Source organism: Pseudophryne corroboree, unplaced genomic scaffold (genome assembly GCF_028390025.1).
Source record: "Pseudophryne corroboree isolate aPseCor3 unplaced genomic scaffold, aPseCor3.hap2 scaffold_609, whole genome shotgun sequence".
Lineage (NCBI taxonomy): Eukaryota > Metazoa > Chordata > Amphibia > Anura > Myobatrachidae > Pseudophryne > Pseudophryne corroboree.
In genome coordinates, this window is record NW_026970205.1 from 15,148 (window position 1) to 31,868 (window position 16,721).

Genomic DNA, 16,721 nt, shown 5'->3' on the forward strand with positions numbered 1-16,721 from the left:
TTTCACGAACAGGGATGCAGCTGTGATCTGTATTTTAAAGGCATCCGCCTCAGACGACATTAAGCAGAATGCGTCTTTGTTTCTGGTTAGTTTAATCTTCAGATCAACGGCGTTTAAAATTAGTTTATGTTGATGGAAGAGGTCGCAGTGAAGCGGGCCTAGCAGTTCAACAGTGCGACTCTGCGCTGTTGCGCCTGCTCGTTTTTTGAATCCCGTATTCGGGCCGTCCAGCGCCGTGTTGTTAAATTCACCATCCACATCTTTGTAAAATAGTCCTGTTGTGTGTTTTGTTGACAATGCGTCCGAGCTGTAATTTAATATAGTCTCAATGTACGCGCGGTATGCGTAAAGATTGTTGGATTGTGATATGAGCCTGTCGCCCAAAGTTACATCCACTTGGTTGAATAAAGTCGCTATTGGGTAATTAATAAGCGCGACCCGCGCACCTTGCGGTATCGGCGTGTTATCGGTTCGTACGATCTTACATGTCACGTACAACAGCGTATTGTTCAGATCGTAGTAGTGTTCACCGCTGGCTGCTATATAAAATTCAAGCGGAGCTGTGTCGGATAACGCCGCTAAAGGTTGAACTTCGACGTATAGACTTTTCTCTATGCTAGTTTGTGTCGGGGGCACGTCAAAAAGATCCAGCTCTGTTTTTGCACATTCAACGGATTCGTGGTGTATGAAAGACATGTTTAAAAAATATCACCAACGGCACTCTTCGGCTTTCTCTTCTTCTTTGAGTTGCGTCGTCTCTGTTTTTTATTTAAAAAGGGTATGTCCCAAGGCGGAAGCGTTATCACACGCTTCCGTTTTCTTTTAGACACGCCTTTTCTTGTATATATTAGTCCTGAACCGTCTTGCTTTGCTTGGTTCGCCTCGTGTATCTTATTCACAACGGCCGTTGTGGCTTGCCCGATAACATCTTTCGCTATATTACGAACCGCTGTCTTCATATGCGGTTTAGCCAACTCTAAACCTCTCCGGAAAAGAGGAACAGCTTTTCTGAAAAGACTTCGAAAAATACCGCCTAAACCGCAGCCGTACATGTATGCGCTGCCGTGAAAACCTGGTAATCCATTACCGGCTTGAGATTTATAATATTGCGCATAGAGTCCCGGATCGCCATAATTTTTTACAGCGACCATTCTGCTTAGTTAATAAAATTCAGTTTTGCGGCGCCTGAAGTGTAGCTTCACGATCGCTTTCCCAAACTTAAATGCCATGTTCTCGTTTTGGTCGTTCTTTATCTCTATGGCTATCGTGTCAAAATGTGTTTTGCACAATGGTACGTAATCGGGTTTCTCGTATCGTATTGTGACAACCTCATTGTTATAACCCTTCATTTCAACAGTGCGAAGTAGCGGTACATAACTATCCCCGACCCGTTGGTGTTCGATAATGTCTGTGTACACGTACATCGTATATTGGCCGCCTTTGATGTCGGCGCATGGTTTAGAAATATTAGTTTTAGGTTGTAAACCCAGTATCCATGTCAGCTTAGAACCGGCGTGGATTTGATACAACAGTTTACTGTCACATGTTACAACGCGTGCAAATGGGTCATACGTTAGTCTTAATCCAACGTCCAGTTTCAGTTGTACAATTTCAGCGTTGATTACGTTCAGTAACGCTTCGATTGTTTCATAAAAACCGGGTTTAATGCACAAACTCGCGACTCTCGCCACCGGCTGTTCCGCCGTTCCATCCCATGATAATTGCAGTCTACAATCTTGTAAATCCAATGTATTCCACGTATGCGGGTATTGTACCTCAGTAAGTGCCACTTCCCATTCGCCATTTAAGTCTATCGGTTTAGCCAACTTTGTCGTATAGTTAGAAATCTTATTTTGCGGGAAGGTAACAGCCGATGCGTTGCTGGGTAAGGTTATGTAGAACGACTTGTCATCCATCGCTCGTCTTGTTAGATACTGATGATCTTTATATGTCTTTTATCACCGATGCTGCGACCCAACTGTTAAATTTTGCGGGGTAACCGCGCCACTTGACTAACGCGTATTTACGGCCTCTGACCGTCTTATTTTTTAAAATCTTTTCCACTTTGTAAACTCTGTTATAGTTTTTTGGTATGCTTTGAAGCTCTTCGGGGTAAAAACTACCTGTTATAACTTCACCATACAGATCTGTCAACTTATAAAGCGGTTTAATCCCTTTAGTGTTCACACTATGTACAACAAAAATCTCCTCAGAAAAGCTCTGTTCGTAACCTTTCTGAAATATGTCCTTATATTTAGAAATACGGACGTGGTCACCGATTCCTAAACAAACTGGTGCTTTCTTACTTCTAAAGTAATCACCGTAGGTCGTTTTGAAGACACTCAATGCGTTAGAGTCATTCACATCGTTTGGAGCGCACTTAATCGTTCTATGGTATGTGTTATTATAGCTGCGTATGAAATCTTGTAAAACGTCTATATATCTGTAGGTATTCTTTGCCGTGAAATAGCGCCACATGCGTGTTTTTAAAGTCCTATTGAAGCGCTCTATAACAGCCGCTTTCACATCGTTATTGGTCGTGAAATGATTTATACCGTATTTTTCTAACACCTTTTTTAGGTTTCTGTTTAGAAACTCTTTACCATTATCGGTTTGTAGCTTCATCGGCACATCACCGCGCTGGAATATTTTTTCAAAAGCATTAGCGACCGTTGCTGCATTCTTAGCGGTCAGACTTTCACCCCACACCCTCTTACTGAATATATCGATGATTGTTAATATGTATTTAACGCCATCGTTGTATTTTGACAAATCTATCAGCGATACCAAATCGCATTGCCACTGTTGGTTTATACCCGATACACAAATCATGTTCCTTTTATAGTTTTTTCTTGCTGGCTTGTGCAGCGTGTATGCGTCTTGTTCTTGTAACCACTTTCTTACGTCGGATCTTTTAAATTTATTTTTAACCGACCCATAATATTTATCAATGCCGCTAAAACTACCTGGTTTTAACACTGTGTAATATGCATCTTTCATCCGCCTGATTTGACGTTGCGCCGCGTTGCGTGACATTCTGTGACTGGTGTTGCGCGACACTCTGCGACTGGTGTTACGCGAAAATTTTTAATACGGTTTAATATCGAACACTATAAATTTTATATTAATTTTATATTAAGCGATATAAAACACTATCATTTAATATTAAAAGGGGGCGGGTCCTAGGGCAAGGGGGCGTTAACAACTGTCAAGTTTGACAGAAAGGTTGACTTTATCTACTCAGGAGGCTTTAAAATTTTCTTTCTAGTGTCCTTCGTTTGGGAGAAAAATGCAAAGGTACAAGACAGCTTTTCCTTGCCAATATCTCTCTTTTGCAAAGAGCTACGCATTGGAAAATTCAGGGCTATGCCGTGTAGATGATGGCCTAACAGGAGGCTTTAAAATTTTCTTTCTAGTGTCCTTCGTTTGGGAGAAAAATGCAAAGGTACAAGACAGCTTTTCCTTGCCAATATCTCTCTTTTGCAAAGAGCTACGCATTGGAAAATTCAGGGCTATACCGTGTAGATGAAGCACTAACAGGAGGCTTTAAAATTTTCATTCTAGTGTCCTTCGTTTGGGAGAAAAATGCAAAGGTAGCTTGTGCCATCGCCACTCTGCTCCTTGTGCCACCTTGGCGGTTTACATGAGCCACTGCGGTGACGTTGTCTGACTGGATCAGAACCGGTTGGTCGCAAAGTAAGGTCTCCGCTTGACGTAGGGCATTGTATATGGCCCCTAGTTTCAGGATGTTGATGTGAAGACAAGTCTCTTGACTTGACCAAAGACCTTGGAAATTTCTTCCCTGTGTGACTGCTCCCCAACCTTGGAGGCTTGCATCTGTGGTCACCAGGATCCAGTCCTGAATGCCGAATCTGCGTCACTCGAGAAGGTGAGCACTCTGCAGCCACCACAGGAGTGATACCCTGACCCTGGGGGACAGGGTGATCAACCAATGCATCTGTAAATGTGACCCAGACCACTTGTCCAGTAGGTCCCATTGGAAAGTCCTCGCATGGAACCTGCCGAATGGAATGGCTTTGTATGATGCCACCATCTTTCCCAGGACTCGAGTGCAGTGATGCACTGACACAAGTTTTGGTTTCAATAGGTTCCTGACAAGAGTCATGAGTTCCTGGGCCTTTTCTATCGGGAGATAAACCCTCTTCTGGTCTGTGTCCAGAATCATGCCCAAGAAAGACAGACGAGTCGTAGGAACCAACTGCGACTTTGGGATATTGAAAATCCAGCCGTGTTGCTGTAACACTTTCAGTGAAAGTGATACGCTGTTCAGCAACGGCTCTCTTGATCTCGCTTTTATGAGATCGCTCAAGTACGGGATAATTGTGACACATTGCTTGCGCAGGAGAACCATCATTTCCACCATTACCTTGGTGAAAATTCTCTGGGCCGTGGAGAGACCAAACAGCAACGTCTGAAATTGGCAATGACAGTCCTGTACCGCAAATCTGAGGTACGACTGATGAGATGGATAAATTTGGACATGAAGGTTTGCATCCTGTACACAAATGCGGACAACAGGTGTCAAGCCGTGTGTTGCCTTTGTCAAGCTGTAATAAGTAGGGGTAAGGACGTTAACCACCTCAGAACATCCTCCCTTATACGTCACCTGCAGCGCATTAATCATAAGTCAGTGACAAGTTCAAAAACTTTGGATGACAGCGGAAGCAGTCCACTGACCACTAAATCCCTTCCTCTTGTAACCAAGCTCCTGCAAACCACACCACCAACTCCCTCAGTGTCAATTTCCTCCTTAGACAGGAGAGCCAATAGTCCTGCAGGCCATGTCACTGGCAAGTCTGACAAGTCCTCTCCTGCCTGGGATTCCTCCGATGCATCCTTGAGTGTAACGCCTACTGCTGCTGGCGCTGCTGTTGTTGCTGCTGGGAGTCGATCGTCATCCCAGAGGGGAAGTCGGAAGACCACTTGTACTACTTCCAGTAGGCAATTGACTGTCCAGCAGTCCTTTGCGAGGAAGATGAAATATCACAGCAGTCATCCTGCTGCAAAGCGGATAACTCAGGTCTTGTCAGCCTGGGTGGTGAGAAACGTGGTTCCGGTATCCATCGTTAATTCAGAGGCAACTAGAGACTTGATTGAGGTACTGTGTCCCCGGTACCAAATGCCATCTAGGTTCCATTTCTCTAGGCAGGCGATACCGAAAATGTACACGCTTCTCCCAGGGCAAGGCTCACCCATTGCACTCTGGGTGTGCTGCTCCTGCGATTTCCCCAAATGTGGGACACTTGACTGCATAATTTGTGTTTCCTCTGGTCGGCTCTCGTATAATTCAGATCTCTTTGTCTCAGGTCTCTCTCCAGCCTAGTTTGCTGTCTGTTTCCACTTCTCTTTTCTTCAGCCGCTCCCTTCTATGCCCTTGCGCACTATCCTGACTTCTCCCGTCTGCTTACTTTGTGCCTTCCAACGCACAATGCGAACTACAGGTAGTGCTGCAGGGCCCACACCCTTTTAGTTGCCTTACAGAGCAGCTCTGGAGCTGTTACAGTGCCCAGCTGCTGCAAGAAATCAGCTGGAATGCTTCAGGTGCTGGGGCATAGCCAACATGAGCCCCACACCGAAGGAGGGTGAAGGTGTTTAATGCGAATTAGGGGTCATCCAAGGGCCGCAAAAGGCCGCCATGCCCTGCACATCCCTTTTTTCTTTTCATATGCAGACGAGGGTTGAAGCCAACTTTGACCCACTGCTTGGATGGCATCACCATATGCAAATCCATCTGCTGCAGGCCTTCCCCCAGGAATGCTAGCACTAGTTGTTGCATTTGGTTTGTTGTTTGGGGGTGCTTCAGTATTAGGCAGCCTTCTGCCCTCCCATGTTCATCTGAAAATATGTGTTCTCCCTGCAGTTGTTGTCCCCAGATGAGAGTTCCCTTGTGCTGCCTCAGTTGAATCGCCTTTACTTGACAGATATGTGCCTGAGCAGCGGCCCTCCCCAGCCCTATCCCAAATCATACTTATTTTGCATAGGAGATATCATGGTCATGAAGATTGTTCTCCCAGGGTGAGGTTCATTCATTGCATTCTGGGTATGATGACCCCTGTGATTTCCCCAAATGTGGGAAACTCGACTGCATTATTTGTGGTAGTGGGGGACTGTGTTGTGCTTTCCTCTGGTCAGCTCTGGTAAAAGTCAGATTTCTTTGTCTCAGATCTTCCTCTAGCCTTGTTCTTCTTTCGAGAGTTCCCTTGTGCTGCCTCAGTTGGATCTCCTTCACTTGACAGGGGGGTGCCCGAGCAGCGACCCTCCCCAGCTCTAGCCCAACTCCTACTTACCTGCCAGGTGAGATACTATGATCATGTAGGTGCTTCTCCCAGGGCAAGCCTCACCCATTGCACTCTGGGTGTGCTGCCCCTTTGATTTCCCCAAATGTGGGAAACTTGACTGCATAATTTGTGTTTCCCCTGGTCGGCTCTCATATAATTCAGATCTCTTTGTCTCAGGTCTCTCTTCAGCCTAGTTTGCTGTCTGTTTCCACTTCTCTTTTCTTGAGCCGCTCCCTTCTATGCCCTTGCGCACTATCCTGACTTCTCCCATCTGCTTACTTTGTGCCTTCCAACGCACAATGCAAACTACAGGTAGTGCTGCAGGGCCCACACCCTTTTACTTGCCTTACAGAGCAGCTCTGGAGCTGTTACAGTGCCCAGCTGCTGCAAGAAATCAGCTTGAATGCTTCAGGGGCTGGGGCATAGCCAACATGAGCCCCACACCGAAGGAGGGTGGAGGTGTTTAATGCGAACTAGGGGTCATCCAAGCGCCGCAAAAGGCCGCCATGCCCTGCACGCCCCTTTTCTCTTTTCATATGCAGATGAGGGTTGAAGCCAACTTTGACCCACTGCTTGGATGACATCACCATATGCAAATCCATCTGCTGCAGGCCTTCCCCCAGGAATGCTTGTACTAGTAGTTGCATTTGGTTTGTTGTTTGGGGGTGCTTCAGTATTAGGCAGCCTTCTGCCCTCCCATGTTCATCTGAAAATATGTGTTCTCCCTGCAGTTGTTGTCCCCAGATGAGAGTTCCCTTGTGCTGCCTCAGTTGAATCTCCTTTACTTGACAGAGATGTGCCTGAGCAGCGGCCCTCCCCAGCCCTATCCCAAATCATACTTATTTTGCATAGGAGATACCATGGTCATGAAGATTGTTCTCCCAGGGTGAGGTTCATTCATTGCATTCTGGGTATGCTGACCCCTGTGATTTCCCCAAATGTGGGAAACTCTACTGCATTATTTGTGGTAGAGGGGGACTGTGTTTGTGCTTTCCTCTGGTCAGCTCTGGTAAAAGTCAGATTTCTTTGTCTCAGATCTTCCTCTAGCCTTGTTCCTCTTTCGAGAGTTCCCTTGTGCTGCCTCAGTTGGATCTCCTTCACTTGACAGGGGGGTGCCCGAGCAGCGACCCTCCCCAGCTCTAGCCCAACTCCTACTTACCTGCCAGGTGAGATACTATGATCATGAAGGTGCTTCTCCCAGGGCAAGGCTCACCCATTGCACTCTGGGTGTGCTGCTCCTGCAATTTCCCCAAATGTGGGACACTTGACTGCATAATTTGTGTTTCCCCTTGTCGGCTCTCGTATAATTCAGATCTCTTTGTCTCAGGTCTCTCTCCAGCCTAGTTTGCTGTCTGTTTCCACTTCTCTTTTCTTGAGCCGCTCCCTTCTATGCCCTTGCGCACTATCCTGACTTCTCCCGTCTGCTTACTTTGTGCCTTCCAATGCACAATGCAAACTACAGGTAGTGCTGCAGGGCCCACACCCTTTTACTTGCCTTACAGAGCAGCTCTGGAGCTGTTACAGTGCCCAGCTGCTGCAAGAAATCAGCTTGAATGCTTCAGGGGCTGGGGCATAGCCAACATGAGCCCCACACCGAAGGAGGGTGGAGGTGTTTAATGCGAACTAGGGGTCATCCAAGCGCCGCAAAAGGCCGCCATGCCCTGCACGCCCCTTTTCTCTTTTCATATGCAGACGAGGGTTGAAGCCAACTTTGACCCACTGCTTGGATGGCATTACCATATGCAAATCAATCTGCTGCAGGCCTTCCCCCAGGAATGCTTGCACTAGTTGTTGCATTTGGTTTGTTGTTTGGGGGTGCTTCAGTATTAGGCAGCCTTCTGCCCTCCCATGTTCATCTGAAAATATGTGTTCTCCCTGCAGTTGTTGTCCCCAGATGAGAGTTCCCTTGTGCTGCCTCAGTTGAATCTCCTTTACTTGACAGAGATGTGCCTGAGCAGCGGCCCTCCCCAGCCCTATCCCAAATCATACTTATTTTGCATAGGAGATACCATGGTCATGAAGATTGTTCTCCCAGGGTGAGGTTCATTCATTGCATTCTGGGTATGCTGACCCCTGTGATTTCCCCAAATGTGGGAAACTCGACTGCATTATTTGTGGTAGTGGGGGACTGTGTTTGTGCTTTCCTCTGGTCAGCTCTGGTAAAAGTCAGATTTCTTTGTCTCAGATCTTCCTCTAGCCTTGTTCTTCTTTCGAGAGTTCCCTTGTGCTGCCTCAGTTGGATCTCCTTCACTTGACAGGGGGGTGCACGAGCAGCGACCCTCCCCAGCTCTAGCCCAACTCCTATTTACCTGCCAGGTGAGATACTATGATCAGGAAGGTGCTTCTCCCAGGGCAAGGCTCACCCATTGCACTCTGGGTGTGCTGCTCCTGCGATTTCCCCAAATGTGGGACACTTGACTGCATAATTTGTGTTTCCTCTGGTCGGCTCTCATATAATTTAGATCTCTTTGTCTCAGGTCTTTCTCCAGCCTAGTTTGCTGTCTGTTTCCACTTCTCTTTTCTTGAGCCGCTCCCTTCTATGCCCTTGCGCACTATCCTGACCTCTCCTGTCTGCTTACTTTGTGCCTTCCAACGCACAATGCATACTACAGGTAGTGCTGCAGGGCCCACACCCTTTTACATGCTTTACAGAGCAACTCTGGAGCTGTTACAGTGCCCAGCTGCTGCAAGAAATCATCTTGAATGCTTCAGGGGCTGGGGCATAGCCAACATGAGCCCCACACCGAAGGAGGGTTCATCCAAGCGCCACAAAAGGACGCCATGCCCTGCACATCCCTTTTTTCTTTTCATATGCAGACGAGGGTTGAAGCCAACTTTGACCCACTGCTTGGATGACATCACCATATGCAAATCCATCTGCTGCAGGCCTTCCCCCAGGAATGCTTGCACTAGTTGTTGCATTTGGTTTGTTGTTTGGGGGTGCTTCAGTATTAGGCAGCCTTCTGCCCTCCCATGTTCATCTGAAAATATGTGTTCTCCCTGCAGTTGTTGTCCCCAGATGAGAGTTCCCTTGTGCTGCCTCAGTTGAATCTCCTTTACTTGACAGAGATGTGCCTGAGCAGCGGCCCTCCCCAGCCCTATCCCAAATCATACTTATTTTGCATAGGAGATACCATGGTCATGAAGATTGTTCTCCCAGGGTGAGGTTCATTCATTGCATTCTGGGTATGCTGACCCCTGTGATTTCCCCAAATGTGGGAAACTCGACTGCATTATTTGTGGTAGTGGGGGACTGTGTTTGTGCTTTCTTCTGGTCAACTCTGGTAAAAGTCAGATTTCTTTGTCTCAGATCTTCCTCTAGCCTTGTTCTTCTTTCGAGAGTTCCCTTGTGCTGCCTCAGTTGGATCTCCTTCACTTGACAGGGGGGTGCCCGAGCAGCGACCCTCCCCAGCTCTAGCCCAACTCCTACTTACCTGCCAGGTGAGATACTATGATCAGGAAGGTGCTTCTCCCAGGGCAAAGCTCACCCATTGCACTCTGGGTGTGCTGCTCCTGCGATTTCCCCAAATGTGGGACACTTGACTGCATAATTTGTGTTTCCTCTGGTCGGCTCTCGTATAATTCAGATCTCTTTGTCTCAGGTCTCTCTCCAGCCTAGTTTGCTGTCTGTTTCCACTTCTCTTTTCTTGAGCCGCTCCCTTCTATGCCCTTGCGCACTATCCTGACTTCTCCCGTCTGCTTACTTTGTGCCTTCCAACGCACAATGCGAACTACAGGTAGTGCAGCAGGGCCCACACCCTTTTACTTGCCTTACAGAGCAGCTCTGGAGCTGTTACAGTGCCCAGCTGCTGCAAGAAATCAGCTTGAATGCTTCAGGTGCTGGGGCATAGCCAACATGAGCCCCACACCTAAGGAGGGTGGAGGTGTTTAATGCGAATTAGGGGTCATGCAAGCGCCGCAAAAGGCCGCCATGCCCTGCACATCCCTTTTTTCTTTTCATATGCAGACGAGGGTTGAAGCCAACTTTGACCCACTGCTTGGATGACATCACCATATGCAAATCCATCTGCTGCAGGCCTTCCCCCAGGAATGCTTGCACTAGTTATTGCATTTGGTTTGTTGTTTGGGGGTGCTTCAGTATTAGGCAGCCTTCTGCCCTCCCATGTTCATCTGAAAATATGTGTTCTCCCTGCAGTTGTTGTCCCCAGATGAGAGTTCCCTTGTGCTGCCTCAGTTGAATCTCCTTTACTTGACAGAGATGTGCCTGAGCAGCGGCCCTCCCCAGCCCTATCCCAAATCATACTTATTTTGCATAGGAGATACCATGGTCATGAAGATTGTTCTCCCAGGGTGAGGTTCATTCATTGCATTCTGGGTATGCTGACCCCTGTGATTTCCCCAAATGTGGGAAACTCAACTGCATTATTTGTGGTAGTGGGGAACTGTGTTTGTGCTTTCTTCTGGTCAACTCTGGTAAAAATCAGATTTCTTTGTCTCAGATCTTCCTCTAGCCTTGTTCCTCTTTCGAGAGTTCCCTTGTGCTGCCTCAGTTGGATCTCCTTCACTTGACAGGGGGGTACCCGAGCAGCGACCTGATAAAGCTAAATATTTATCGTATATAAAACACTTTAAGAGGTCTAAGAACACTATACGCTATCTACGTAAGAAGTACCGTAAGGGTACGCAAGTTGTGTAGCGATCGCTCAACCGTAGTCGAGACGCTCAAGCGTCACGTTCGCTTACGGCCCAGTGATCACAGGCAGGCACGCTATTGGCTGCCGACTAACGTAATGATTCGCTATAGCGTAGCGTACGCTCGGGACCACGAGGAGATCACCAGCGGTGCAGACGCTTACAACGTTTAAACCTTTATCTCTATACCTTTAACGATGAGATACACAGTATACCTTAGTGTAGAGACAGAGTGTAAGTGCAACCTGGTGTAACCTGATTAACTACAAAGCTGCTTGAGCGTCACCGGCGCTCAGAGAATACTTAACACTATAAAGAATACACAGATACCTGGGCTTAGGGTCCGAAACCTATTATATGTATTATGACTATTATACTTGCAAAAAGAATCACAGTACAAAGCATACACTACAATATAACATAAACCAACTAACCAGATAAACTACACAGGAAATACAATACAATACAATACAATTAAAGGAAAATACGAGAGAAAGAGAAGAGAGAGAGAGATAGAGAGAGAGAGAGATGGCTCACAGTAAGACAATATGATTACGGAGAAAACTTACGCACAAGGGGAACGATCGCATGCGCCTCGATATCCAGCTCCCGATTATCAGCAATGAGAACCGTTGAAGAGAGAGAGAACTGGATACGGTCGGCCTGCCTATTTATGCCCCACACACAATACAATTCAATGGCCCCTACAATCTCATTGTTCATTGGACACAGGAATTCGGCTTCGCATTATAACAAAAGGTCATAGGTTGATTCATACAGGTGGGCTGTGACTATTTCCAACTGCTCAGGTGGGAGGGAAACTGGGTATCCCGCCGCATGGGTAATAAAGTGCAAATAAAGTAAATGTTCATAAACTTCTTATGTCCATAACTATTCGCACGAGCGATTGATCTGCTTCAAACCAACACCGGAATATTTCTTATTAAATATTCTTCCGATGGATACTAAACACCACTGTATTACTCCTGTCTGACCCTTCGTATCAAACAAAGAGGGATTCCTCTGTTCATAAACATTCTATATTAACCAAACTTTCAGAATCTATCAAAGGGACCATGATCTACAAAATACATTATTAGTGAAAATATGTTACGATTGAGTCGCACGCTACAACCACATAAACTCTACCGTAAATACGCATACCATGCGCCTGCGGGTGCCCGCGACTGTGAGTATGCGCACGTACGGGAGAGCGTACGCATGCGCAGCACGGACCTGGGTGAGGTGCAAATATGGTAGTGTGCATAGAGATATTTTTCTGACTTTGACAGTCCACCCTTTGGCAGTCAATAATAACTGCCACTTCCTGAAAACATTTCAAAAGGAGAAAAATATATGTTAGGGGTTAATTCATTTCCATGGTTGGGTAAGGGAGGAGAGAGGAGTAGGTGTGAAGAGGGTATGACCTAGTGAGATAGCAGAAGCATGTGTGTATGAATCCGTGTTTGGGGGGTCATGTATCATCGTGCCGTACGTGTTGTAAATCAAGCTTCGAGGTATTGCGAAGTATACATTTGAATTCCTTCTTATCCCGTGGTACGGGTCTGTGGATGGGCTGTCAAACTTTACCGAGCTCTTTTCGGATTTTGAACAAAATGGGGAGCACATTTTAGTTGATGATACATGAATGGGGGAATATGTGATTGCTGATATCTGTGCCTGTATTCCCTATACTATGTGTGTCATTACCTGAGGGTTGTAGAAATGAAGAAAATACATAATTACGGTAAATGCGGTGGTATTCTATGTCAGGTTAATGTATATCTGTCGGTTGAAGTTTTGTTCGGTATCAGTTGAAAGTCGTCTTCTTTGCGCTGTGTTGCCCATTAGGGGTGAGCAAAAAGCTTTGTCAATGCCATTAGATTTACAAAAAATGTTGGGCTAGCGTAAGTTTAAGAATTCTAGGGAAACTGGGGATCCCTGGCAAAGTTCATCAAATGTCCATATCTCAAGTGGTCAAAACTTCTTCTTTGGTCTATCCGTTGTCTGTATAGCGTCTCGTCAACTTCCTCGTCCAAGTGGGTCTTTTTATCTTGGAGAAAAACCAGAAAAACAGGTGAAAGAAACGGACCGTAGAAATCGCATTTTCATCACATCATTGTTTCTATCATTGGGTCATAAATCAAATCCAGGTTAATTACAGTTTCCTCACTCCTCAAACTCATTACCTTAGTACGACGATTGCACCTCATTAAAGCCTGACCGCATCTAAATATCAAGCCAATGGTTATGATAACACCTAAGATACATAGGAGAAACTTCCCAACATCCATTATGACTCCTTGAGCCCAGTCTCCCAAACCGGAGAACCAATTTCGCGGGTTCAACCATGACACCCAACCAGTCAGCTCATTACCTACAGCAGCAAGAGTGAGATTGTGTTTTCGGCGAAATTCCCACTTCAATTGGAGAATATCGTCCATCTTTTGGTCTATGACCTCGACCGGATCCTCGGTGCTATTCGTGATATACGTGCAACACTTCACGCCGTACTGTGTTGCCAATGTAACACAATATCCGCCTGTCACTGCTGTGAGGTAATTAAGAACCATTCTATGCTGCACCAGTTCTGTTTTATAAGCTTGAAGTTCCCTTCCCGTATATCTAAATGTGTCATCATACATTTCAGTGATATTGTCTAACAAATTTGCGAGCGCCAATATGTATTTATAATTTAGCACTCCTCTAGCGGTGCGGGTGAAATCTAACGCGATTAAGAATTGAATCCCGGTGGATTCACTTATCAGATCAGAGGCCGGATGCTCTGTCTTCTCTATCAGGTGTCTTTTAACAACGTGCTCGTAGTGGGTGTGAGTATAAGGAGCTTGGGCACCACGATGTATGTCCTTCATTTTGTCATGTGTTACAGTCATTACTTCAGGCAATACTTTTCCAATATAACACAATCCTTCAGAGTTTGGGGCAAGCCACTTGTACGCCTTTCTCCCGCATATGAAATATGCATCATCGGGGAGAACATATGGGACGGAGAAGGACATAACCATATTACACACCTTCCAGGTGAAATCTCCTAACCCTAATTCTTCCATCTGCTTAATACACGTATCAGGTTGTACGATATGTGCACAGTATCCTGGTGATACTTCTCCAACTCTCGTAATCCTATTTCCTAAGGTGTACCTATACCGGAAAGATTTTCCTCTACTGGCTATGTGGCGTACAAGCTCTGTATCTGTAGGCATTCTATCTGCTCTATGCGAAAAGGTCATGGTGTGGTTACTCCATGACACTTCCCAATTTCCCGGCTTTCTGGGATTGGAGATGTTGAAACATAATAGGGACCTATCCACATGGTATTGGTGGAGCTTCAAACTAGGAGGGCTGGAGATATTAAACCTCCTGTCCACCGGTCTCCCACCATTTAACTCAAGTACCTCCCCTATCGTTAAAGGAAATGGTACTAGCCCTGATTTGCTATGACCTTGAGGTACTTGAGAGCATACCCAACAATCTGTTTTGTTTAACACATTACCCACTAAGGAGTGATAGTCACTCAATGGATGCCGGTCCATATGGATATTAAAACTGGATTGGCATTTCTTAATGCACCCATCTTCAATGACATTGTTACAGAGCCTACAGATACAGTTTTCTTCAGCTAACAATCCGTCACAATTTCTTCTATGGTCAATGCTATCGGATCGTTTTCTGATACTCGCCTTTGCTTGTTGGTTAGGTTGATCCTGGAAAACTACGCCTCCATCTTTATCATCAGAACCCATTCCAGAACCTCTATCGACCTCCATGGTACTCTCGCCGGAACAGACTGCTCTGGTCAACATCATGGTCAACAGGAAAATCCGGATCACAGTCTCTTGGGGCAAGTCCATCTTATAGGAGGAAATGGAGAAGAATGAGAAGGAGGAAAAAGAAATTTGAGGGAGAGGGGATGGGAAGTGGAGGAAAATAATAAAAGGGAGTGGGGAGTCGACAACAGCTCTCGGTCTTCAAGGCTCAGGTGCCGCCTCAGTCCTCCTGGAACAGACACTCCAGTGATACAACCTCTACCGTCTGTTTCTTATCACGGGACTTCTCTGGATCAGCAACCTTCTTGCAGTGGGATGAATGGACCCAAGTCTCTCTCTCAGCAACCTTCAATGCCGTAGTGCTAGTCAATAAGACCTGGTATGGTCCTTCCCATCTGTCAATAAGGCAACCTGAGCGTAGAAAATTCCGTATCATTACATAATCCCCAGGTTCAATGTCATGACAATTACTATCTGGTAAATCAGGAATCACTAACTTCAGATTATCATTTTGATTCCTCAACTGTTTACTCATGTTAATCAAGTACTTTACAGTTACTTCATTGTTACATTTCAAATCATCCTGAGGGTTAATCATGGCATGCGGTTGTCGACCAAACAAGATTTCAAAGGGAGACAGATTAAGAGGGGACCTGGGAGTGGTTCTGATACTGTACAATACAATGGGTAAAGCTTCTGGCCATGTCAATCCTGTCTCTGCCATCACTTTACTCAATTTATTTTTAATAGTGCTGTTCACTCTTTCGACCTTCGCACTCGCCTGTGGACGGTACGGAGTGTGCAGCTTGCTATCAATTCCCATCAACTTACACATTCCTTGAAAGACATCACCTGTAAAATGGGTACCCCTATCACTTTCGATTATTCTAGGGATACCATATCTACATACAAATTCCTGCACAATTTTCTTAGCAGTAAACATAGCGGTATTTGTTGTCGCTGGAAATGCTTCGACCCAATTTGAGAAAACATCTATACAAACAAGTACATATTTCAAATTCCGACAAGGGGGTAATTGTATAAAGTCAATTTGTATTACCTGGAAAGGGCCGCCGGCAGGTGGGATATGGGATGGTTCTGTAGGTATTGCCTTTCCAATATTCTTTCTCAAACAGGTAAGGCATGACATTGCTCTTTTACTCGCATGAGAGGAGAATCCTGGGGCGCACCAGTATGCTCTTACCAATTTGCACATTCCTTCCTTGCCTAGATGAGTCAGCCCGTGAGCTGCTTCAGCCAGACATGGAAGATATGCTCTGGGGGCCACTGGTTTACCATGTCCATCCGTCCAGAGTCCTGAGGACTCCTGGCCACATCCCTTTGCCTTCCAGACTGCCCTTTCCTGTGTGGAACACAAATTTTGCATTTCACACAACTTCTGTGTGTTAATGGTATTAAATACCATTAATTGTGTGGTGTCTGTCTGTATGGGGGTAGCAGCTGCTAACTTAGCAGCTTCGTCTGCTCGGCTGTTACCAAGTGATACCGGGTCTTGGCTATATGTGTGTGCTTTACATTTGATAACAGCCACTCTGTCGGGTTCCTGTATCGCTGTTAGAAGCCTTTTTATGTGAGCTGCATGCGCTACCGGTGTACCAGCGGCCGTCATGAAATTTCTGAGGCGCCATAGGGCTCCGAAATCATGGACTACCCCGAATGCGTATCTAGAATCGGTGCAGATATTGGCTGACTTACCCTTAGCCAATTCACATGCTCTGGTTAGGGCGACCAGTTCAGCAACCTGGGCTGAGTGAGGTGGGCCTAGCGGTTCCGCTTCTATGGTGTCTTGGTCATCTACGACTGCGTATCCAGTACACAAGTCTCCCGAGTCTGACTGTCTATGACAACTACCGTCCGTGTAGAACGTGAGTTCTGCATCTTCCAGTGGGTTGTCACTGATATCAGGCCTTGCGGTAAAATTTTGGGTCAAATATTCCATACAATCATGTGTATCTTCCTT

General features: G+C 46.1%; 6 non-coding genes and 3 pseudogenes across 6 annotated transcripts; all 9 read left to right on the forward strand.

Annotated features, from left to right (window-relative positions):
- Positions 1–5,985: 5,985 nt before the first annotated feature.
- LOC135035639 (U1 spliceosomal RNA) lies at positions 5,986–6,148 on the forward strand. The gene has a single exon (XR_010230642.1). It is a non-coding gene; the product is annotated as a U1 spliceosomal RNA (small nuclear RNA).
- Positions 6,149–6,300: 152 nt separating this feature from the next.
- LOC135035646 (U1 spliceosomal RNA) lies at positions 6,301–6,442 on the forward strand (annotated as a pseudogene).
- Positions 6,443–7,134: 692 nt separating this feature from the next.
- On the forward strand, positions 7,135–7,298 carry LOC135035635 (U1 spliceosomal RNA). The gene has a single exon (XR_010230638.1). It is a non-coding gene; the product is annotated as a U1 spliceosomal RNA (small nuclear RNA).
- Positions 7,299–7,450: 152 nt separating this feature from the next.
- On the forward strand, positions 7,451–7,586 carry LOC135035642 (U1 spliceosomal RNA; annotated as a pseudogene).
- Positions 7,587–8,284: 698 nt separating this feature from the next.
- On the forward strand, positions 8,285–8,448 carry LOC135035648 (U1 spliceosomal RNA). Its single transcript, XR_010230646.1, has one exon. It is a non-coding gene; the product is annotated as a U1 spliceosomal RNA (small nuclear RNA).
- Positions 8,449–8,600: 152 nt separating this feature from the next.
- Positions 8,601–8,754, forward strand: LOC135035645 (U1 spliceosomal RNA; annotated as a pseudogene).
- A 655-nt stretch (positions 8,755–9,409) lies between these two features.
- On the forward strand, positions 9,410–9,573 carry LOC135035636 (U1 spliceosomal RNA). Its single transcript, XR_010230639.1, has one exon. It is a non-coding gene; the product is annotated as a U1 spliceosomal RNA (small nuclear RNA).
- Positions 9,574–9,725: 152 nt separating this feature from the next.
- On the forward strand, positions 9,726–9,888 carry LOC135035640 (U1 spliceosomal RNA). Its single transcript, XR_010230643.1, has one exon. It is a non-coding gene; the product is annotated as a U1 spliceosomal RNA (small nuclear RNA).
- Positions 9,889–10,559: 671 nt separating this feature from the next.
- LOC135035637 (U1 spliceosomal RNA) lies at positions 10,560–10,723 on the forward strand. Its single transcript, XR_010230640.1, has one exon. It is a non-coding gene; the product is annotated as a U1 spliceosomal RNA (small nuclear RNA).
- Positions 10,724–16,721: the final 5,998 nt, after the last annotated feature.